The 25403-nt window shown below is 48.2% G+C and overlaps 1 protein-coding gene across 1 annotated transcript in view; it reads left to right on the top strand.

The window, feature by feature from the left end:
* Positions 1-25403, top strand: part of BCL9 (BCL9 transcription coactivator) — a 177299-nt gene that overhangs the window by 105407 nt on the left and 46489 nt on the right. The gene's annotated exons all lie outside the window — the stretch shown is intronic.

The following is a 25403-nucleotide window of genomic DNA, read 5'->3' as shown; positions in this document are numbered from 1 at the left end:
GGACAGCAGCAGCTGGAGGTGACCAGTCTCCATGGTAGAGGGACAGCAGCAGCTGGAGGTGACCAGTCTCCATGGTAGAGGGACAGCAGCAGCTGGTGACCAGTCTCAGTGGTAGAGGGACAGCAGCAGCAGCTGGAGGTGACCAGTCTCAGTGGTAGAGAGATAGAAGCAGCAGCAGATGGAGGTGACCAGTCCCAGCCAGTGATAGAGGGATAGCAGCAGCAGATGGAGGTGAACAGTCTCAGTGGTAGAGGGATAGCAGCAGCTGGAGGTAAACAGTCTCAGTGGTAGAGGGATAGCAGCAGCAGCTGGAGATGACCAGTCTCAGTGGTAGAGGGATAGCAGCAGCTGGAGGTGAACAGTCTCAGTGGTAGAGGGATAGCAGCAGCTGGAGGTGAACAGTCTCAGTGGTAGAGGGATAGCAGCAGCAGCTGGAGATGACCAGTCTCAGTGGTAGAGGGATAGCAGCAGCTGGAGGTGGTCAGTCTCAGTGGTAGAGGGACAGCAGCAGCTGGTGACCAGTCTCAGTGGTAGAGGGATAGCAGCAGCAGCTAGAGGTGACCAGTGTTAGTGGTAGAGGGATAGCAGCAGCAGCTGGAGGTGACCAGTGTCAGTGGTAGAGGGATAGCAGCAGCCGCAGCAGATGGACGTGACCAGTCTCAGTGGTAGAGGGATAGCAGCAGCAGCTGGAGGTGACCAGTCTCTGTGGTAGAGGGATAGCAGCAGCTGGAGATGACCAGTCTCAGTGGTAGAGGGACAGCAGCAGCAGCTGGAGGTGACCAGTCTCAGTGGTAGAGGGATAGCAGCAGCCGCAGCAGATGGACGTGACCAGTCTCAGTGGTAGAGGGATAGCAGCAGCAGCTGGAGGTGACCAGTCTCTGTGGTAGAGGGATAGCAGCAGCTGGAGATGACCAGTCTCAGTGGTAGAGGGACAGCAGCAGCAGCTGGAGGTGACCAGTCTCAGTGGTAGAGGGACAGCAGCAGCAGCTGGAGGTGACCAGTCTCAGTGGTAGAGAGATAGAAGCAGCAGCAGATGGAGGTGACCAGTCCCAGCCAGTGATAGAGGGATAGCAGCAGCAGATGGAGGTGAACAGTCTCAGTGGTAGAGGGATAGCAGCAGCTGGAGGTAAACAGTCTCAGTGGTAGAGGGATAGCAGCAGCAGCTGGAGATGACCAGTCTCAGTGGTAGAGGGATAGCAGCAGCTGGAGGTGAACAGTCTCAGTGGTAGAGGGATAGCAGCAGCTGGAGGTGAACAGTCTCAGTGGTAGAGGGATAGCAGCAGCAGCTGGAGATGACCAGTCTCAGTGGTAGAGGGATAGCAGCAGCTGGAGGTGGTCAGTCTCAGTGGTAGAGGGACAGCAGCAGCTGGTGACCAGTCTCAGTGGTAGAGGGATAGCAGCAGCAGCTAGAGGTGACCAGTGTTAGTGGTAGAGGGATAGCAGCAGCAGCTGGAGGTGACCAGTGTCAGTGGTAGAGGGATAGCAGCAGCCGCAGCAGATGGACGTGACCAGTCTCAGTGGTAGAGGGATAGCAGCAGCAGCTGGAGGTGACCAGTCTCTGTGGTAGAGGGATAGCAGCAGCTGGAGATGACCAGTCTCAGTGGTAGAGGGACAGCAGCAGCAGCTGGAGGTGACCAGTCTCAGTGGTAGAGGGATAGTGACCAGAAAAAAAGCGACGCTATGTTGTATAGCAATCTGTGCCCATATAATAATATTGGAGTCTGCATTGGATACTGCAGTCATTTTGGTCATGCCACAGTTACTAGAGATACGGTCATTCTCCTTTATATTGTGTATTGTTACTGTAGACCCTTCCTAAGTCACACCTTCGCACAGTAGAACCCAGCAGTAAATGGGTTAACAGCGCCTGGCACTCATGTAGCGTGTTACTACCCCGTCAGTGCGGGCGCTTTCACACCAGAAGAGAGGGCACCGCGCACAGTTCCCCTGGGCTATCACAACAAGCTTAGTCTGTCAGGAGCCACAGCTGGGGGAAAGCGGTGTCATCTGAGACGTATAATGTTTCTTTATATCTGGTGTAAATCTGCAGATGCAATTAGTGTCAGGAGCAAGCACACCAACAGCACCGACCGTCCTCATTCTGCTCCGCAGGAGTCCTTGCAGGCTACGTTGTAATCCCAGTGCTGTTGTGTACTGCCATACATCATACTATATAACCTGATGACCCCAGTGGGGACGGTATATGGTCATTGGGTCCATACACCCAAAGGTAGACATGGCTTAGGTTGACACTTCAAATAGGTCGACATGCTTAAGGTTGTCATGGATGGAAAGCATACTGTCGACAGTGTCTAGGACGACAGTCAAAAGGTCGACATTGGGTTTTCGCTTTTTTTTTTTGAGCCGACATGTGCCGACAGGTGCTATTTCATACCCTACCATCCACTTTGCCAGTGTTTTTTAACCACTGTGCCGTGGCACACTAGGGCCAATATATTGTATTTTTGTTACCTGTGGGGACAAGTGCGATTGTTTTTTTGTTCATATGGGGGCCAATGTTTGTTTTAATAAAATATATATATTTCTTTTTTATTAAATGACAAAAGGAGCCAAACGGTTGCAGCGGGAACTGTCCGGGGGAGAGTAAAGATCTGCGGATAAAGCTCACAAATGAGCTCATCAGCAGAGGAGATATTGTACATAAAGTTGTCATCCTGGAGGGAGGGAGGGGGGATTTGTTTCGGCGAAGTCTCTCTGATTGGAAACTACATCCAGATCTCCCCCGGGACAAAACTGGAACAGGCTGGACCCCGGATCGCCAGACCAGAGCTGCGGCCTTCAGCGGGAGGCAGGGTAGCCTTGTCCGAGTGGCTATGTGTCACAGCTGTCACTGGGAAATCGGCAAGGAGAGATTACAGCCTCCCCATATGACGCTGCGGTGAGGTGGGAACCGCAATGGTCCAGTCAATATGAGAAGGATATAATCTCTCCTTGGTGACAGAGGGGATGGGTCATTGGGTCCACCAATTTAGGTCGGCTTGCATTGGCTCGACCACTGAAGGTCGACACTTTAAATTGGTCGACATGGCTAAGGCCAAGCACCATGTCAACAATGGGAATGTCTACCGTAAAAAAGGTTGACTTGCGTTTTTCAAGCTTTTTTTTTGTCCTGGATGTTGACACAGTCGACATGGACAAGTTTTACGCATCCCCTTGCATGGTGCACTGTGCTTGCCATGCTCCCACCACGCCCTAGGTCATGAAAAGCTGCCTGTTGGCACATATCGGCTCGAAAGTGAAAAAGTAATGTCGACCTTTTGCCGGCCCCAAGTGGGGAAAAGGACTGTCACCCAAAAAAAGTGACAGTCCCATGAAATTCAGGACAGTTGGGAGGTATGCTATTGACTGTCAATCCTGACAATGTAGATCTGTTTATTTGGCCAGCCTTCAACATACCTCCCAACTGTCCCGCTTTCTGCGGGAACATCTCATTTTTTGGGGAGTGTCCAGCGCCGGGGGGTGGGGGTGGGACAGTTGGAAGTCGTCCCCCCCCCCCCGGTCACCCATAGTGGCAAAACCGGGGGCATAGCTTTGCCCCCAAAATTACTGGAGGCACCTCTGGTGCACACCAGTGTCCCTCCTCCTCCCGCCCCAAAGTTTTGAGCGATGCTTCAAATTTTAATACAGATACAGGAGAGAATTTATAAAGTCGCTGAGAATTTGACTTTGGGAGAATTCTCTTCGTCCTCCCTGTGATACCGAATCTATAACTGTAACTATAACTGTATAACACTAATCTGGAGCGTCTATGCGGCATTTCAGGCGGAAAGCTGACAAATTGCAATTATACGCCGCTTCCGCCATTATTCTACTGAGATATATTGTAGACCTTCCCCATCCATGAATTATCTCTGCCATAGTACTTATGTCAGCACACGTCTTCTCGGAAGCCCAGCGCGGAGGGGTTAATTAGACTGTATATACACATGGCCTTTGGCTACTTATTCTACTATCAAGCCGTAAAACATGCAGTTAGTAATTAATGAGCTCGATGTGTCGGCGTGATTGACGGTAAAACCGTTGCCGAGTTAAGAATTGCCCACTGGTTGCTATGGTAATGACTGAAGTTGACGTTTAGGCCTCTGTTCCTCCCTCTCCCTCTCTCGCTCTCTCTATCTCCCTGTATAAATGCTTTAGGCAGGAGTCCCCTCCAAAATAACCATACGGCGATGCAGCCTCCTTCTCCCTAATCTTATTGTTATCATTCGTAGTTATTCAGAAGGAAGAACGCTCAGATAAACACGGAAGCCATGCTGTTTCTTTTGGTAATGAGATAATAGAGGTAGTCACCCTCCGAGCAGTCTTTGAGGCCTATGTATCAAGTGTGCTGTGGGGGAAATCCTCCAAAAATATATTGTGAGGATTTACACATAAATTAAGAATTCACTGAATATATTAAGAGGGGTTTTTGCAGCCGACGTCAGATTTCCGCAGCAGGCCCTGTTTATTTTATAGCAAAAGCAGGCCCCATAGGATTCGCCGCCAGTGTCCCTGCCAGAGATTCTTAATACATATCTTGGATAAATCATTTGTTATTGCTGCCGTAAGGAATTATGGGGGAGGTGGATCACGCGTTCTAAAGAGGGGAGATGTGGCCCAATGCAACCAATCAGCTTCTAGTTTTTATCAAGCACATTCTACAAATGATGACAGGTAGAAGTCCATTGGTTGGTACCAGTGACAGTTACAGAGGTGGGGCTGTAGTACAGTACAGAATTCAAATAGAGGAGCCCCACCAACTGTCACTCCAAACACTGCTAAACATCACCGGTCCGGGACTCACTGGCAGTTGATACGTCTCCGCTATTTGAATTTTGGATATTGTGCTGCACCCCGCCCCTGGATCCGCCTCTGTTTGGTAATTTTTCCTTTTTCAAGATTTGATATATCTCTCTCTGGAAAACATACAGATAACCGGCAGTCAGAATACTGATGCCAGCATCTCAATGGAGGGAATTCTGACAGAAGTCCAATAAGTATACTTACGTCCCCCTACCTCACCCTAAAGGTGCCCACACACTGCAGCGATTTATCGGCCAATCAACCTTTTTTTTTTTACTGCAAATCGTTTGCACTCCTGCGGATCTTTAGCTGGATCTTTTGATCTTAGCTGCTGGGACTCGAGTATTCGGACCTTCGTACTTTCTGGATTGTTTGGGAGTTAAGGCGCTCAGTCGGGGATTTGGGCACTTGGGCCCCTTCATGCAGTTGGGTATTTTTGAGTTGGTGCAGTTGGGCGCATTCATGCACTAAGCCATGTTCACAAATTCGGATGTTCGGGTGAGTTGGGGCGTATTCACGCACTCGGGTGTTGTGACGAGTTCGCGCTTGCTCAGGTGTTTGGGTGCATTCATATGCTTGGTAAAGTTCGAGTGTTTTGGTGCAATTGGGTATTTGGGAGTTCGAGCGCTCGGGTCATGTTTGACCGCGTTCGCGCACTCGAGTACGCTTGGGTGTTTGGGAGAGTTTGGGCGCTCAATATTCGTGTATTGTATTGCGTTCAGGCCCGTTTGATGCTCAGGTATTCAGGCAATTGGGCCCGTTTGGGTGCGTTCGGAAGCTCAGCTGTTCAGGAGCGTTCAGCTGTTCGGTTGCTACGGTATTCGGGCACCATAGTATTCTGGCACACTCGCAAGCTTTATTTGGGTGAGGTATTTGTGCGCTCGGGCAAGATCGGGCGCTTCAGTTTTTGGGTGTTCAGGCTTTCAGTCGATCAACGGGGGAGCAGCGTCGGGGGTGTGGGGGGGGCGTGCAGTCGACAGGGTGAGGGACGTGTGTGTATGTGTGTGGGGGGGGGGAGCCACGATGGCACACACTTACATTCCAATGGCAGTGCCGGTCATCCCAGGCATACTGTACCACCGAAGGGGTTCAAATTTTTCAGAAATCTTAAGATAAATCTTTGTCAAAATCTTTTGTCCAGGACTGACGGGGAGCTCAAGGGAAATTTGCGGATCACAGATCTAGTTTGTGGTCACCTTAACCCTCCATCGCTGCAGCCTACCCCCTCCCTTAGCCTTACCCTCCCCATTAGTGCCTTACCCTGTTCTTTCTACACCACAGCCTAAACCTAACCCTAAACCGCTGGGTACACATCAGACGAGATACTCCATGACCGATATCGTTAGTTACATCTGGTGGGGGCTGGGGATGGTCGCGTGCAGGAGAGCTCCGTCCTCCATCCTCGGAGCTCCCGGTGGAGTGGACAGCAGGAGGACCCAGAATCGGGGGCAGCAGCGGTGGACCTCAGCCCAGAGAGGGCCCAACCTCAGCCCCAGGCCTCACTGACTCTACCAGGCCTCACTTACTCTCCCCCCCCCCCCCCCGATGGCCTGTTGAGCCCTTACCACTGCTCCCTTGTGAGCAGCAATGATCAAGATGGCGCCGCAAATGGCTGCCTAGGATATGTGTTGCTCAGCCATCTTTTATGTACCCCGTGTCTCCCCAGTCGTGTCCTTTATCTCTACTGTTACTTATATTTACCTATCTGGCTGTTGCAGCGACCAAGTGGTTCCGATGAATGGCTGCCTAGGTGCTGCGCAGCTCAACAAATATATGTTCCCCTTGTCCGTGTCCTAACCCTCTCCAGGGTACATATCTTTAAGCGTTATATATATATATGTGTGTGTGTATGTATGTGTATATATACATATGTACATATGTACAGGGACGTTGCAGTCCAGTGAGTAAGGCACCAGGTTATATACCATTGTCGACAGCGGAGTGCCAGGCAAGATTGGAGCTGTATGTGTGTGTGTGTGTATGTGTATATGTATATATATATATATATATATATATATATATATATATATATATATGTAATCTGTACGGTCACTGTTTGCTTGTTACCTACGTGGCTGTTGCAATCCAAAACAAATTTCTAGTATACGTACGTACACCTGGCCAATAAAGCTGATTGTGATTAACAATTTCCCGGGAGTCCCGGGATTGGCCTCCCTAATTAAAAAAAAAAGCTCCGCCCCACATATTTACATACTGGGCGGTGAGGCCAGTAGCTAGTGATGTGGCAGAGCAGAGCCGGGAGCGGCAGAGCGACCTACCGGGTGGTACGGCTGGGAGCAGATGGTGCGGCAGAGCACAGAATCTCTGGCGGTAAGGCCGGAACTTGAGAGCGGCGTTTCAGGCGTGCAGCAGGCGGCCTGCGCAGCGTGACTCCAATCCTGGGATTCAAATGCTGTCAATTTTGGGTCCAAATCCCATTGGCCACCCTACTACTGGGTGACCTGGAGCATGTGACCTGCTGGGTGGTCTGGAAACATTTGCAGCCAACCGGAATTTGACTCCTTAGAGGGCGAAAAATAGGAAGTTATTCCAGCAAGGCAAACCTTTGCCTTGTTAAAGGTACAGCCAGGCATGTTATTATTATTACTACTACTTTTATTACTGTTATTGTTCATATTTAGGCCTAACCAGTGGTCGAAGTGGAAATTTTGAAGTGGGGGTATGGAAAAGTAAAGAGTGAATATAGTGCGCTCCTTCGGACACCCCCCTGTCCATCAACGTCCCCTGCCAGACTGCCCCGTTGTACAGGGGTATTACAAAAGCACAATATGCGCTGCTGAGTGATCAGAGAGCATCCTGAGGGGGAAAAAAAAGTTTTTTTTTTTTATCTTCAGATTAAAGTGGCGGTATGGCATACCCCCGTATACCGCCCCACTTCGACCACTGGGCCTAACTACATACAGTCCTTCAGCTGCGTATTCATGAGTTGATATATTATGATTGTGGTGTATTGCAAGAAGCCAGTCTGTGACTTGGCCTCAGGCTAGTGATTGTGGTTTACTCGCCCTGGACATATTTGACTACTTCACTCCACGAGTGTCTGTTGATCTTGGAAAATAAGACATAGCACAGATGTACAGCAGTGTAAAGAAAGGGCTTCAGATCAGTGGCGTAACTATAATGTAAGCACACCCCTGCCGATAATAAAGCAGCGCTTATTGGGGGGGCACAATTACACAACTCAGTGCAAATTGCTCCATTATGCTAACCTGGGCCGTCCATTTCACTCAGGAAGTGGGTGAGACTTGTAGACCGGGAGAGTCGCCAGAAATGTAGGAGTCTGACAGATAATCCTGGATAGCGGGTAAGTATGCAGTAATATAAGTAATAGTATCCATGGGAGGGACTTAGATGTACTCAGCCAATCATGCACTTTTGATCGTATTCATCATCAGTGCATACTTTGCCTGAGGTCACTAGGGGATAAAGGTTAAGGTCACTGGAGAAAGGAGACTAGGCCTACTGTTGGATTTATACTGGGCTTACTAGAGGATGGAGGCTGGGCTTACTGGGGAAAATGACCAGGCTCACTGCAAGAAGAAAGTTGGACTTACTGGGTGAAAGGGGCTGGGCTCACTGGTGAAAGGAAGATCACTGGTAGAAAAAGGATGTGCTTTCTGGAAGGATGCCAGGGAAAATATTTTGGGCTCACCAAAATAAGAAGACTGAGCTCCTAGGGGAAAGAGACTGGACTTATTGGAGGAGGTTGGGCTTGATAGGAGTCTGTTCTCTGGAGGAAGAAGAAGATGCTCACTGGCGGAAGAAGGCTGTGCTGGCTGGCGGAAGACGGCTGTGCTCACTGGTGGAAGATGGCTGTGCTTGCTGGCAAGAAGGCTGTGCTCGCTGGCGGAAGAAGGCTGTGCTCGCTGGCGGAAGACGGCTGTGCTCGCTGGCGGAAGACGGCTGTGCTCGCTGGCGGAAGACGGCTGTGCTCGCTGGCGGAAGACGGCTGTGCTCGCTGGAGGAAGACGGCTGTGCTCGCTGGAGGAAGACGGCTGTGCTCGCTGGTGGAAGACGGCTGTGCTCGCTGGTGGAAGACGGCTGTGCTCGCTGGCGGAAGATGGCTGTGCTCGCTGGCGGAAGACGGCTGTGCTCCCTGGTGGAAGACATGCTTTCTGGAAGGATGCCAGGGAAAATATTTTGGGCTCACCAAAATAAGAAGACTGAGCTCCTAGGGGAAAGAGACTGGACTTATTGGAGGAGGTTGGGCTTGATAGGAGTCTGTTCTCTGGAGGAAGAAGAAGATGCTCACTGGCGGAAGAAGGCTGTGCTGGCTGGCGGAAGACGGCTGTGCTCACTGGTGGAAGATGGCTGTGCTTGCTGGCAAAAAGGCTGTGCTCGCTGGCGGAAGAAGGCTGTGCTCGCTGGCGGAAGACGGCTGTGCTCGCTGGCGGAAGACGGCTGTGCTCGCTGGCGGAAGACGGCTGTGCTCGCTGGAGGAAGACGGCTGTGCTCGCTGGAGGAAGACGGCTGTGCTCGCTGGTGGAAGACGGCTGTGCTCGCTGGTGGAAGACGGCTGTGCTCCCTGGTGGAAGACATGCTTTCTGGAAGGATGCCAGGGAAAATATTTTGGGCTCACTAAAATAAGAAGACTGAGCTCCTAGGGGAAAGAGACTGGACTTATTGGAGGAGGTTGGGCTTGATAGGAGTCTGTTCTCTGGAGGAAGAAGAAGATGCTCACTAGCGGAAGAAGGCTGTGCTTGCTGGCGGAAGAAGGCTGTGCTTGCTGGCGGAAGATGGCTGTGCTCGCTGGTGGAAGATGGCTGTGCTTATTGGCGGAAGATGGCTGTGCTCGCTGGTGGAAGATGGCTGTGCTCGCTGGTGGAAGATGGCTGTGCTCCCTGGCGGAAGACGGCTGTGCTCCCTGGCGGAAGACGGCTGTGCTCGCTGGCGGAAGAAGGCTGTGCTCGCTGGCGGAAGAAGGCTGTGCTCGCTGGCGGAAGAAGGCTGTGCTCGCTGGCGGAAGATGGCTGTGCTCGCTGGCGGAAGATAACTGTGCTCCCTGGAGGAAGACGGCTGTGTTCGCTGGCAGAAGATAACTGTGCTCCCTGGAGGAAGACGGCTGTGCTCGCTGGCGGAAGACGGCTGTGCTCGCTGGCGGAAGACGGCTGTGCTCGCTGGCGGAAGACGACTGTGCTCGCCGGCGGAAGATGGCTGTTCTCATTTGGGGGAAGAAGGTTGATTCTTGGGGGGAAGGTTTTTTCGCTCTGGAAAGTATGTTGGGTACACTGGGAGTATAGCAGTGGGCCTTCTGGAGGAACGGTGTACTTGGTAAAAGGGGGCAGGCTTAGTGGAGAAAGGAAATTATTATAGGGCAGATCACTTATTTTAGGTACACATCTGCTATGATCCCTGGCCAGTTGCCTGCAAACATCCTGCAAGGGAAATGCTGGTATAGATTCCTGAATTGAGTAACAAGGACATGCCAAAGGAGACAGGTCCTTTCCTAATCCATATCCCCAAAAACAGAAGGAGCACAAACCCGCAGCTTAGTACATATCCCAATGAATAGTTGAGAGACCAACTTTTTTTTTACAGTTCTTGCTTCTCCCTGGATCCAATAATCTCCTCCCAGGCAACCAGACCTAAACATGAAGGAGAGGAATGGTATAGTATAGGTTTTTAGGTGTACTAGAAGTAACCCCCAAAACGTGGTCGTATGTATGTATGTATGACCACAAGAGACCACTCTGGTCTGTGTTCCAATCAAAACAAGGGGACGGGGCTATGCTCCGTGTCCCGGCACTTTGAAAAAAATAAAGTAAAACATCGTTTTGCTATTTCATCGATGGAGGGAAAACATCTGGTTCTCCCCCATCGATGGCAAAAGTATTCGACATCGGCCATGAACCATCGATGATTTTGAATCATCGATGGTCAATGGTCATCCCTAGCACTGATCTGTTTCAAACTTGCTTGATATGGATGGCGGGTGCTATGAAGACAGAGATTGCTGGTAGGAGCAGATAGGGACTGGGGGTGGGGTGGAGAGTTTGTGAGGTGAAAACTGTCACCGCTCAAAGTAAAAGAAAAAAAAAGTCACAGCTCAAAGTGAAAGTACATTGCAGAAACCGTCATTTTAATGAGCTTTTAACTAGTAGGTAATAAAACTTAGCATTGCATTTGGCGTCCATAAGAGAATCATCCTATGATGTAGGGAAGTAATCTATTTAAAAGAAATAAAATCCATAATGCAATTATCAGAATCATTGGTTTTGCTTCTGGTGCTTGCTGTAACCCTAGAGAGCAATAAGACGCTGCATTATAAGAGATTACTATGGCGGGGCCACGGTACTCGTATTACTGCCGCCTCCATGTTTAGCTGTCCTGCACTTTCACACCTCCGAGTTCTCTGACCTCTCAGGAAAGCAACTGGTTAATGTTTTACTGGGCTGCAGATGTAACCTAATCGTCAAGAATGTGCATATGGCGGTGCACGGGTATTGGCTACACTTGTCCTGTTTGTGCCACTCTAAGAATGTGCTCGGTGTCGCTTCCAGCAGTCTAAAAGCATCGCAGCGGGAACTGCGTCCTGTACTCTATGAATTTTCACTTACGACGTGATTACATCGCTGTAACTAAAAGTGCCGGTAATTCTGAATCGCCTTCCGGAACCATTGCTCCAAACCTGTTTAGCAGTGTAGCAGAAAAATCTCTTTCTCTCTCTCCAGGCTAGTTCCAGGGTCTTTGGAACCCCCTGAAAACTACACTGTTTGTGCCCTGCCTCCCATACATTATAAAATTGACAGTGGTCACACAATTGTACCCCAATTCAAATGATACCGCGCAGTAGCACAATCATATTTAAGTTACACTGCACCTGATTTATATTACACCACAAAGTAGTGCCCCTTGTTTACATTATGACACACCAGTAGTGTCCCTTATTCACATTATGACACACCAGTAGTGTCCCTTATTCAAGTTACCCTACACAGTAGTACTCCTTATATATGTATGCCGCACAGTAGTGTAGCTTACACATAATTCACAGTCATATTGCTTATACACATAATGTCCACAGTTGTATTTCTTACACACATAATGCCCACAGTAGTATTGCTTATACATATAGGGCCTTATTCTAGTTCACTCTTTGAGGCAAACTCCTTCTTAGCTGGACAAAACCATGTACACTGCAGGGGCGAAGATGTAACATGTGCAGAGAGATTTAGCTTTGGGTGAGTTATTTTGTTTCTGTGCAGGGAAAATAGTGACTGCTTTATTTTTACACTGCAACATAGATCTCACTTTGAAGAAAAACCCCACCCAAATCTAATTCTGCCGCACCTGCAGTGCACATGGTTTTGTCCAGCTAAGAAGGAATTTGCCTCTAAGAGTGAACTAGAATAAGGCCCATAATGCCCACCGTAGTATTGCTTATACATATAATGCCCACATTAGTAGTACCCCTTACACAAAATAACCACAGTAAGTGCCCTTTATACACGTATCTGTCTCTGTCCCTCCAGCAGCTTCCACTCTTCTGTCCGGGTCAGGATTGCCACCTGATTTTCCGGAGCATCCCAGCTTTTCCAGGAAAGTAGGCAGTATGGTATGATGACCTGATACTAATTAAGGCAAACTAGTGACAACCACTCCATACTGCGAGCACAACATATCTCCATATATCCCATAATATGACATTTTACTAATTTCATGTGAGCGAGAGATAGTGAAGAGAGATAAGGCAACCAACTACGGTACTCTTTACCTAGCACGGCGCCCACGATGTCCATCGCGGTCATCGGGGGTAAAAAATCGCGGGCATTGCATGCACTAAAAAAAACGGGTGCGACGCGATGCCCACGATTTCCCATAGGGATCAATGTTAAAAGTGTGATTGGACGCGATTTTAGTGTTCAATGCCTCAATGCCCGCGATTTTTCCATAGGAAACAATGTTAAATGGGCCACAGAGCCCTAATAGTCCCCCTGAAGTCTGAAATGGCCCCCACAAATGTTAACGCCACCCCACGATCAACGTGAACCCGAAGCGTGGCGAGCGCAGCGAGCCCGCAAGGGGCGGCGGTACGCGTCCTCCGACCTTTTCATACCCCCACTATCCACGTCGGCGTGGAGTTGAGAAAAGAATAGTGTGGCGAGCGCAGCGAGCCACCGAGCCCGAAGCGTGGCGAGCGGACGCGGATACCTGTGAAGCCCGCGAAGGGACGCGTTTACCTGTGAAGGTATCCGCGTCCCCACGCGGGGCTCGCTGCGCTCGACACGCTTCGGGCTCGGTGGCTCGCTGCGCTCGCCACACTATTCTATTCTCAACTCCACGCCGACGTGGATAGTGGGGGTATGAAAAGGTCGGAGGACGCGTACCGCCGCCGCTCGCCACGCTTCGGGTTCACGTTGATCGTGGGGTGGCGTTAACAATTGTGGGGGCCATTTCAGACTTCAGGGGGACTATTTGGGCTCTGTGGCCCATTTAACATTGTTTCCTATGGAAAAATCGCGGGCATTGAGGCATTGAACAGTAAAATCGCGTCCAATCACACTTTTAACATTGTTCCCTATGGGTGCCGTGCTAGGTAAAGAGTACCCCAACTACTAACTGTCATTTTTTTCAAAAACAAGGGCAGATGTATTAAGCCTAATGAAGTAATAAAGTGGAAGGTGATAACACAGCAGCCATTCTGTCAAGTTACAGGCTGTGTTTGATAAAAAAAAAATACCAGTTGGGAGCTGATTGGCTGCTGCGTTATCACTTTCCACTTTATTATTTCACCAGGTTTAATACATCTGCACACCAGCCTGTAATCGGATAGGAACCAATTGGCTGGTAGGACTTTATCTCTCCACTTTATCTATGCACATTTTCATACACATCCCACACAGTCTATAAAATATCGGACCCTGATTGGCAGGTACTTTATCTCTCTCAACTTTAATCTCTTGCTAAAGTCTGATACTTTCCCCCTATGAACATTTTGCAGCCCTGGTGATAGTGAGATAGCATAGAGAGTATACCTGCCTACCCTCCAGAATGGCCGGGAGGCTCGCGAAAATATGGTCTCCCCCCTAGCTCCTTGGCATTGTGGGCAAGCCTCCCACAAACCCCTGGACCCCCGCATCACCCCCCCCCCCCCTCCCACTGGCATCCTGTTACCCTGTTAGTTAAATACCGTATTAACGGGTATACGTGAAGGGGGCGGGGCTAAAAGGATGCAAATGACATCACTTTAGCTCAGCCGCCTCCGCGTTCATCTGTTTCTCCCGGAAAGGATGGCATAGTAGGGATGGCCATCGATAGTGTGCAATGGATGACCATCGATATTTTTACATATTGATGGTCATCCTTTTCTTGGATTGATTGGCCTGTGGGCCAATCAAAATACGGGGATGGGGCTTCCCGAGTGTCGGGGGGGGGGGGAAGGGGGGGCGCGGAGCTATGCTCCTTGTCCTGGCCCCTTAGGAAAAAAAGCAAAACGAAAATATTTGTTGAAGCTTGATATCGATGGTGGGAAACCATCTTGTTCTCCACCATCGATGTCAAAACTATTCGACATCGGACATAAACCATCGATGATTTCTCATCCCTATACCATAGAGGTCCCTGTAAAATATCACTGCATGCGATGTTACTTTACAAACCAGGAATTCGACTGTAATGACTTCTCATCCAGACAGACAGGATGATACAAGTCGCTGGTGTTACGTTGCCCATGTACATTGTACAGTCTGCTCTGCTCAGTCAAGCGGAACCTGCCGGCAACATTCACAGATTTGTACACACACACTTGTATATTGTTCCCTTCTGCTGCCACTCTAAATCAATGGCTTCCTGTGTACACGGCTGCAGAACTGACGCTTGACATTTACTTGGCAGGTCCTCTATTGCACTTTTAGCTCGGATGGTGACTTGGTGAAGACGCCATCTGTTTCGCTCAGAGTCCTTACTGGTACTGCCTGACTGTGTATCCCGTCTGTCTCCGGTGCTTCCCCTACGCAACCGGTGCTCTGCCATCGCTCTCTACTCCTGGGGAAAAAACGCATAAATTAATGGATTAACCTCTTCAGCTCCCCGGCAGCAATCACAATATCTGCTGAAATATGGCTTATTACTACGAAGAAGGGCCCCGCTACGGACAAAGGGCCCGATTCAATCAGTGTTGGTCGCTGTTGTGCGAAGTCGCAATCCTATGGATTATCGAATGACTGGGCATTGATCGTAGATCGTAGTGTGCACGCTCGAGCACAAACCGCAACAGAAATAGTGCATGGATTGGAAACACAATGCGGCCGGAGCTTGACTGACAGGAAGCCGGCGTTTGTGGGTGGAACCGACCGTTTTCTTGGAGTGTTGGGGAAACCGCAGGGGGGAGTCGTGTGGCGTCAGCTCCGGCCCCGACCAGCCTGATTCTATTGCAGCCACAGAGTTAATATAAATAAATCTCAAAGGGGTGAGAATGAATTGAGAATTGCATATAATATGCAGAAAAAAACTTTTTTTATGTGACCTATAAGGACATTTCTGCTAAAGAACCTTAAAATGTGGGATGGCAAATTAGACATTTGGCAGCTACACGCTCAGGCATAGGTGGCGATTCTGTGGGTGCTTGAGGGCCCGAGCAACCACAGAAATTGATGAGCACCCACCCGCTCAGCAGCGGCCCACCTGTCCGTGTGCCACTGCACTCCCCCTCCCTCATCGCTGGCACAGGTACTGTGGGGGCATTTATGTATTTGGCACTGTGGGGGCATTTATGTATTTGGCACTGTGGGGGGCATTTATGTATTTGGCACTGTGGGGGCATTTATGTATTTGGCACTGTGGGGGCATTTATGTATTTGGCACTGTGGGGGGGATTTTTGTACCTGCACTGTGTGGGCATTTATGTATTTGGCACTGTTGCCATAATTTGAATAGTGGAGACAACTGTGCTGCGTAATATAAAGCAGTATTATTTTGTGGCCACGCCCCTTTCCCATGAAGCCACTCCCCTATATATTTGTCTTTAGCACCCACCAGCAAAAACATAAATCGGCACCTATGCGCTCAGGTGATAGCTGTGTTCACTTAAAGATCACCTTTATTATAGCATGAGCAGGAACATGGAATAAGCCTACAGCGTTACTGACGCGTTTCGCACAAGGAAGCATTAATCATAGATACCGGTCCTCTCCGCTCCTGGAACCCGTGATATGATTTCACTCGTTCCTCCAAGCTTCTGATCCTAAAGTAAAGCTTGACTATGACGGAACATCAAGTGTACTTGGCGTTTGTTATTTGTTTCTGAGGATTTAGCCTACCTCATAGGAGACTGAGGCAGGCGGGCTGTGATGGGTAGAACTGCCACCTCAGGAAGCAGAATTGGGGCGACATCTGTAGGCTTGTGTATGTATACAGGCAAGAATAAAAATACATTGGGGGGGGACGTAACCTAAAATAGCCAGTTCTGGAATCCTGACGCATTTCTTCACAACCGTAGTTACATCAGCGGTATGTAAGTGCTCCATAACTTCAAGATATATATTGTTCTTGTATATAATCACAGAGAATGTAGCAGCATTTACATAGAGTTGCAGAGTAAGAAGAGAAGAATGTAGCAGCGCTTAAACAATAAAAATGTACACTGCTAAAATGATGTACGGCCAGCAAACATGATGAAAACAATGAAAAATAAAACACTGGATTAGTGTAATAGTGTGGTTCCTCACGAACCAAAGAATTTGATGTGTCCTGGAGAGTCCTGTATTATGGGCCCATAAGTTGGTATAGGGGTTCCCCAAACGGTCATCCAGAGGGAGAATCACTTGTTGCAGATCTTGTGCTTGGAGTGGCCCAGATTGGCACAAATAACCAACTCCTGCTGCAAAGTTTTCTTGTGAATGATGGAAAATTTCTCAACCTTCAATGGATGAACCGGCAATTTGTATCCTTTGGGGGGGGGGGGGGGAATTAGTGGTCCAAATGGAGAAGTCAGGACTGCAATCCACAGACACTTGGTGGGGAGGCTGCAATAGTCTCCTTACGCGTTTCACTACGCCAGGTAGCTTTATCAAATTTAGATTTCAGTTTCAACGAACCCCACCCAAATTTAGCTCGCTCTGCACATGTTACATCTGCCCCCCTGCAGTGCACATGGTTTTGCCCATTTTCCAAACAAATTTGTACTGTGATCAGATCTGAATAAGGGCCATTGTCCCTCAGGAAATAAACGCACATTGGCCACTTTGGGGGGAAAAAAAACCCACAGGGAAGAAAAAACACACCTTGGTACCCACAGGAAAAAAAATATTGCCACCCCATAAGAAAAAAAAACACATTGGTCCTCAAGGGAAAATTGATCCCCATGGGAAAAACACACAAAGAAACATACATTGGTCTGTATATGAAAAAAAAAATGCTAATTATCCCCCCATGAGAGAAAAACACAAATTGACCTCCCACAGGTAAAAAAAAATCCATACACTGGCCACTATGGCAAAAAAAAAAAACAAAAAAAAACATAGATTGGCCCCCATGAGAAAACCAGTTACATTGGCCCCATGGGGAAAATAACACACATACTGCTATTGATCGATTCAGAATCCTTCCCAGCGCTGTTTTTATATCCTTTTTGTTTAATATCTTTGCTCTGGACGGCCGAATCAAATTGGGACACCGCTGTCATTTACTCCTTTTCTAATTATTTTTTATTTCAGTAATTATCTATTTAGCCCCTTAACGGTTGTTTTTACGTTTATTCATTAGTGTCGAGTCGATATTATATCAAATCTTGTCCGTCTTATCGGATTACTCATTTGTCGCGATGGTGGTGGTATTTGCATTCATATATCATTACACATGGGAGGTTATTCTGATCGGAGCGGCCAAACGTGCGTACGTTCGCTATTAACGTACGCTATCCGTACGCGGCCGTTGGGGTTAAGTCCACCCACAACTCAGCCGCATACGTACGGCCAGAAACAACGTCGAAGGGGAGTGGCGTACAAATGTGCGTACGCCAACGTACACGGACGGGCCAGCCCTTACACTCCGACAACTGGCGTACAATTGAGCGTACACCACCGTTTACGGACGTCTCTCGTCCGTCTTCCCACCGACTTCTTGCGGCTATCTGAGCGTACGCCAGCTTGCACGGACGGGTCCCTATTGTTTTCAATAGAAAAGTCAGCTTATGTCACCGCTCGTGAGAGTGAGCGTACGTCCGTGTACGCTGACATACCCTTCACATATATGGACCTGCAAATCTTGCCTTTCAACTATAATTATGAAAATTAATTAATTGATTGAATTAATTAATGTGCAAAATAGTGGCCATGGGCTTAAAACATTGCTGAAACATCCTTTGTAGGTGTTAGATGTGGTTTATGTTATTGTATCCTAAATACAAAACCTATGTTTGTATTAGAGTGTACACGTTGACACATGTCGACTTGTGTAGATTGAGTGTGCTACTGTGTAAAGTCTATGAAAGCACGTAGTGAATGTGTATAACTGTTTAACAAATACCTACCTTAGCATATATAAGCAGGTCTTACAAAGATTCTTACCTTAAATTAAACAAACCTTTAAATGTACAGAAGTATAGAAAGATAAGCTTCCAATGTGTTTGAGTGCTGTGTGTGGCTTGCAGGTAGTGAATTCATGGTTTTGACTTAATAGACTGCAGCATTGCTTATTACATTCAGGTGTATGTGTTTGAGTAGTAATCAGCGTAAATTAGCAAACCCAGGCGCACGCTGGCATGCGGTATCTGTAGGGGTGGTTTGAGATGGCGGTTGGCGGCCGCCTGTTTTGTGTCCGAAATGAACGGTGCTTTAGTCGATCGTGCGGTAGTAGCACCGCTCATTTTTGGTGCACACCCCCGTGTACGCCCATATTTACGCCCATTTTCTCTCATTATTTCGGCCGCTCCCCTCATCACGCCCCTATGCCGCCCCCAATGCCCGTACACTCGCGTATAGGTTTTTTCGCACGTAGAGACCCGTCCGTAAGCGTTGTGGAGTGTTCGCGCCTGCGCATTAGCGAATGTACGCATGCGCAGATCATAAAAAATCCCGGGACGTACGCGTACGGCCCGGCCGCTCCAACCAGAATAAGGCCCTTAAAGTGGCTGAAAATGAGAGTTTTATTCTTTTGTAAACAAACTCAATTGCAGTAGCAGGTTCTCACAATTATATGGTAGCAAAAGGATCGCATACGATGTATTGCATGCATCCAGTTGTCGGGGTTTTGCATGCAGAGGGAGGCATGAGGTACCTCGCATTAATGTATGGGTACCAGTACTCTCAACACCTGTTACATCTGCACCACCTGGAGTGCAGCCTGAGTTTGCCCAGTTCTGTGCATTTTAGCTTTACTAACAAAACTGAGTCTGACCCTTTGAGTAGAGCAGGAATGGGGAACCTTCGGCCCTCCAGCTGTTGTGTAACTACACATCCCAGCATGCCCTGCTACAGTTTCACTGTATGGCCATGCTAAATCTGTTGCAGGGCATGCTGGGATGTGTAGTTCAATGAAAGTTGGAGGGCCAAAGGTTCCACATCCCTGGAGTAGGGTGTCACTAATCATTTATCGACAGGTGATCTCTGAAGGAAGATAAAATAATTATGGAAGAAAAGATAATGAATGGCACTGCACTAGACGATAAAGTAGGGATGGCCATCGGTGCAGACGCCATTGATGTTTGCCATCGATGGCAATTCTGCACCCAGCCATCGATAGTGGCAAACTATTTGATGGATAACCATCGATAGTTTTACTGAATGGCCCGTGGGCCAATCAGAACACGGGGGCGGAGCTTCCGGGTGTCGGGGGGGCAGAACTATGCTCCGTGTCCCGGCACCTTGAAAAAAAAAAGGAAACATTGCTTCTCCTTTGCCATCGATGTAGGGAAACCATCTGGTACTCCCACATCGATGGCAAAAGTATTTGACATCGGCCACAAATCATCGATGGCCATCCCTACTACATAGACTTGAGCCGATTCTGAGCAGACTAGATGGAGAATCTTGGGGTACATTGGCCATACATACAGACAATGAGACAGTCCACATTACCTTCTCTCAGGAAACGATGTACTTCCGCCTTATCTCTATGGCTGCTGGGCAGAAGGAGCTGGCCAAGGAAGGAGATCTATAACATTGAGGTGTTTTATTGCCTTCCTCTGGAATTTATTACTAGGTAAAGCTGCCAACAGTAAGTGAGACAGTAGAAATAGTAGTGGTGGTTTATCTGGAAAATGCAGGATGACAGATTATTAACCTCGTAATGTCAGCAGTGCAAGAAAACCATTAATCTATCGGGGGTACCGGGTAGGGATTACTTACTGTAAAAAGCATCACTGTAACTACATTAGGCTAGAATATACTTCACAAGCAAAGCTGGTCATTGCAGTTGATGGTCCTGATTTAGCATTGATTGCAAAAGCAACATCTTTTATGGGCAAAACCATGTTGGTACTGCAGGTGGGGCAAATGTAACCTGCATAGTCTACAGCCTGACCCCTAGGGTCATGGGGCCCGATGTATCAAGCTTCAAAAAGTGATAATGTGCAAAGTGATAAACAACCAGCTAATCAGCTCCTACAGTACCTGACATTTTTCAAACCCAGCCTGTAATGTTCTAGGTATGAGCTGATTGGCTGGCTGTTTATCACTCTCCGTGTTATCACTTTTTGAAACTTGACACATCTGGCCGTCAGACAGCGACCCTGTGTCAAGGGAACATTGATGACACAACCAATGATGGGTCTGCCCAGAATGATTAAACCATTGATGGTTAACCCATGAAGGTGGAATAAGCAGGGGGTGTAATGCAGAGAATTGTGCCCTGCCCCCTATTGCCTAATGCCATATAATATGTGGTGTGGGTCAGCTGGATAGACGACTACACATTTGTCAGCAAATTGTGCCATCGAGCCAACACACAGCCCACTTCACTGTGGAAGTGGGTAGAATTTGGCTTGTATCCTCTCCTGGGAGGGTGGGAGAACTACCTCAAAATGAGCCATTCATTGGCTAGGGCAGATGATATTTTCACTTGGCCCCCTGTCAGAAGGTCATACCTCCCAACTGTCACGATTACAGCGGGACAGTCCCGATTTTCGGGTCCTGTCCCGCTGTCCCACCCGTGGCAGGCATTGTCCCGCTGCGGGGGTGGCAGTTGGGAGACCCCCCAATCTAATAGAATAGACGCTGTGCGCATGCTGTTATATTCTCTATATGTGTCTATTCTCGTATGAAAATGAGCATAAGCCGCACCCTCATTTGCATACGCCCCGCCCCCTTTTTGGGCGAGTGTCCCTATTTCCCCAACACAGAAGTTGGGAGGTATGGAAGGTGCCCATACACTAGGCAGAGGAATCCCATGCAATACCCTGACAAGCGGCCCGGCAGCTCCTCGGCAGCTGGATCATATATGATATATAATATATTGCATGTGATCCTAGCAAGGACTGCAGATCCGAGGCCAAGCGATCTCCGGCTCCGATACGATGCGCACGGAACCACGCATCAGAGCCGCAGGTCCCCGCACATCTCCTGAATGGATTCACTTTAAACTATACGTCATGGGAGTGCGTTATCTCCACCCGACGGGGATACGCATCCTCCCATAACGTATGTGCGCTCCTACCCGGCTGCGTGTTCCGCGCATGCGCCGGTTTCCCTGACACGCAATGTGTCACCAGTGCATGTGCAGTTTTCCATGTTCTGCGCCACTTGTTGGTCTCCGGCGTCTTCAAATTAAAACTGCGCATAAGCCGGGTAAAAGTTATGGCGATATAAACAGGGGAAAGGGGAGGAGCGCGTTGCCACAAGGATGAATAATACAAAAGGTAGGAGGAAGGCACACGCACATAAAATAACATACGTGCGCTAACCTTCCTGCCCCACACCGCCGCCCATTGAACACCCGCATTGCGGGTGTGATAGTTCAGGGGAAGCGATATCCCCTGCCTTAACGCACGGGGATAATGCATATCCCCCTTAACGACTGATAATAAATCTACCCCTGAATTCCAGTTTGCACCTTATACATCAAACATCAGAAGAATAATATACTGTATGTTCATACTCATATAGAGTTTTTATTCTGCGGCTGTGATTGAATATACACATTTTTGCATTATATGATTAATATTTTTGTATCAACCAAGCGCCCAGCTGTTTTTTGTTTTCTTTTTGACTCCTTGTTAAGGAATCATAATCCCTGCCTGAACTGCCCCTGACTTGACTAGCCCAACGGCCTCTCTGTCGGGCCGTAAGGAGGTTAAACCGTCAGAGCCTTGTAATTTGCCATAACAGACTTCAGTAATATCAGCTGTTTTAACTGTAGCGGGATTATTGACAAGAGCAGCAATCAATTGCATGACTCTCAGCCTATCGATTTGTGTATGAGTGGATTTGGGATGCCGAGGTGGACCCGCCTATTTAGTAATGATTTTGCAATTACATTTAAAAAAAACAACAACACAAAGACAAATAAATAAAAAGGGAAGTAATAACTGTTTATATCAATGTTTAAATAAGGTTTAAAATATTAAAAATTTCCACTAATATTCTAGCAGATGGGTCTTCAGGGCCTAATTCAGACCAGTTTGCTAAGCTGCGTACACTGGCAGCCTTGCGAACACCCACCGCCCTGACTTCATCACTCCGCCAGGCTTAGTGCATCTGCCCCTATGTGTGAAGTTCTGCACAGAAATAACATTCACCGCATCAACTCAACAATACAGGAATAAACAACAGTCTTGTCTCTTTCCATTCCGGTCTACAGAGAACTGTTGGATGACCCGGTCAGCTTTTCGTGTTCCTGTTCTGGGGGTTATAGCCACTACTGTTGGTCAATAACTATTTAAGGTGAGGCCTGATTAACCCTTCCAGGTCCAACGTCTAGTCAGGCTCAACAGCCCTAGCGCAAGTAGCAGATCCAATGGGGAGCCACTTTAAAATAAGATCATTAACATTGTTCAACATTCAATGTAGACCATTTTTGTAATAAAAAAATTGGACTGCAAAGGGTTAAAGAAGTCAAGTGATATAACTAATGCTGCTTTCACGCCGCAAAACCTGCGTAGACCCAGTATTTAAAATGGGTCAAAGCAGGTTATGCCCCTTACAGACCGCACATAGTACCCGGTATGTATTATACAGGGTCAAAGCAGGTTTTGCGGTGTGAAAGCAGCATTAAAACCCCTTTCACATGCACTGCCACTGAGGTCCTGCTCTGTGCATATCTAATGAGTGGGACCCAGCACAGTGAATATTTAATGAGCAGGTCCCTGGCCCCCTGCATATGGAATGAGCGGGTCCCACTCATTCCATATGCATGGGGGTGGGGACCCGCTCATTAAATATTAACTGCACAGAGCGTGTCCCACTCTTTCAATATGCAGGGTGCGGGGCCCTGCTCATTAAATATTAACTGCACAGAGCGGGTCCTACTCATTCCATATGCAGGGTGCGGGGACCCGCTCATTAAATATTCACTGCACAGAGCGGATCCCACTCATTCCATATGCAGGGTGCGGGGCCCCGCTCGTTAAATATTCACTGCACAGAGCGGGTCCCACTCATTCAATATGCAGGGGGCGGGGACCCGCTCATTAAATATTCACTGCGCTGGATCCTGTTAATTAGATATGCACAGAGCGGGACCAGCTCAGTGCTCACTACTGCCAGGGTCCTAAATACCGTATCAGACACGTTCAGACTGCAAAGTCTGAAACGGGTAGGACCCTGCTTTTTTTTACCGTTTTGAAATACTTTTTTTTTTTTTAAACAGTAAATTCACTCTGGACCTTTCAGACTGCACATATTACCATTTTTCAATTGGAGGTAGGCACTTCACCTCGATGGACAAACCAGTATACTATAGTCACCTGAGTCTAACACACAGTGACTCATTGGCATTACATTATTTGCCTAATGCCCAGATCAATGTATGTGTAAGGAGGCTGCGGCCCTTTTGGGCTGCCTAATTGTGGGGCAGTTGGGGTGGCCTGTGCCAAGCTCACTCTTGTTATAGGGCTCAGACCTGCCTCTTTGTGGCACTCAGTATAAGGAGACATGGGCCTAGTCACTAATCACCTAGCAGCACTTAAATAAAAAGGGCCTAGTGCCACCTTAAAGTCCCACCGGCCTAAGGCCTGACTGTGCCCATGGGCCTAGTCTCCAAATATTGCACCCCAGTCCGAAGGCCTGACTGTGCCAATGGGCCTAGTCCCCACGTATTGCACCCCAGTCTGAAGGCCTGACTGTGCCCATGGGCCTAGTCTCCACGTCTCCTTGTGCCCTATCCCTAATGGTCTGGGGAGGGGAGGTAAGCCACAGGTGGGCCTCACAGAACGCCTACCTGTATGATGGGAGAGGATATTGTGGAGAGCATCACTATGGAGAGCATCACTATTACATTCCACCACTGTATGGCCCTCCTTTTTTTGATCTCAGCATTTTCCAGCTCTTCCACAGTCACAGGGGCCACAAAATGTTCAGAAGCGATGAAACGCGCCAAGCTATAGGTTGTGATTGCGGATAGTTTGTCATCGTTGCAGAGAATCGAGTGGGCTACAATTTCAAAGAGCCCTTTCGAATTCATTTTCCTGACCTAGCAATCTCGCAAGAGAATATAAAAGTGTGACCAACATGACCAGATATATGGGGAATGTTTAAGGGACTGTGAATAAATTAGGCTACACTGAAACACAAGATATTGATTACTCCCCCAAAAAATTGAAATTGGGGGGAATTCAATTAGCAGCTTTAATTTACCATGGGCTAATTCACCCCCTGAGGCTATTTAATTAGCTCTTATTGATTAATTATTTTTTTTTGAGAAACTCAAATAAAAAAAAAAAAAAAAATCCCCGATAATGACCCTGTTTTCGTGATAGCGACTGCAAAAACAGATAGGCCGGTTTCACACACTCCGGCTCCTGCCGGACGGTGAAGTCCCGCACGGCCAGGGAGCCGTGCCGCACACAGTAGTTTATCATGGAGGGGATGGCCACAGCCTGGCAGCCGTCCCTTCCAGTGGTGGGATCCGGCTGCAGCCGTGCGGCCGGGCCGTGGCCGTCCCGTGTGAATGGACACAATAGTGTCCATTCACAACTAATGTGTGCGGCACGGCTCCCTGATCGTGCGGGATTTCACCGTCCGGCAGGAGCCGGAGTGTGTGAAACCGGCCATAGGACTGTGAACTTATTTTTTTCTGGTACCAAAAAAATGGGGGCTAATTGAATAGCAAAAAAGAGTGAACAAAAGATTTGGGCTAATTGAATTCCCACCCTTGGTTTGCAAATGTGTAAAAAAAAATCTTTTAAGACTAAATAAGAATCAACATGGGATGGTTTCCGATTTGTCCTTGGATTAATTCAATTTATAAGAACTGCAATAGTTTTTTAATGATTAAAATACCATATGGTATTTGTATTTATTTTGTGTATAATTGGCAGACGATCATTAAGTTGACCAATATTTGGTTTACATACCACTGAAGGTCGACATGGCTTAGGTTGACCATGGCAATGTCGACAGTCAAAATGTTGACATGAGTGTTTCACAATTCTTTTGAGCCGACGTGCCGACAGGCGATACTTCATGCCCTACCATCCATTAGGGCGT

The sequence above is a fragment of the Crinia signifera genome, chromosome 2, assembly GCF_055691185.1.
Source record: "Crinia signifera chromosome 2, ASM5569118v1, whole genome shotgun sequence".
NCBI classification, from domain to species: Eukaryota; Metazoa; Chordata; class Amphibia; order Anura; family Myobatrachidae; genus Crinia; species Crinia signifera.
This window is presented reverse-complemented; position numbering and strand designations above follow the sequence as displayed.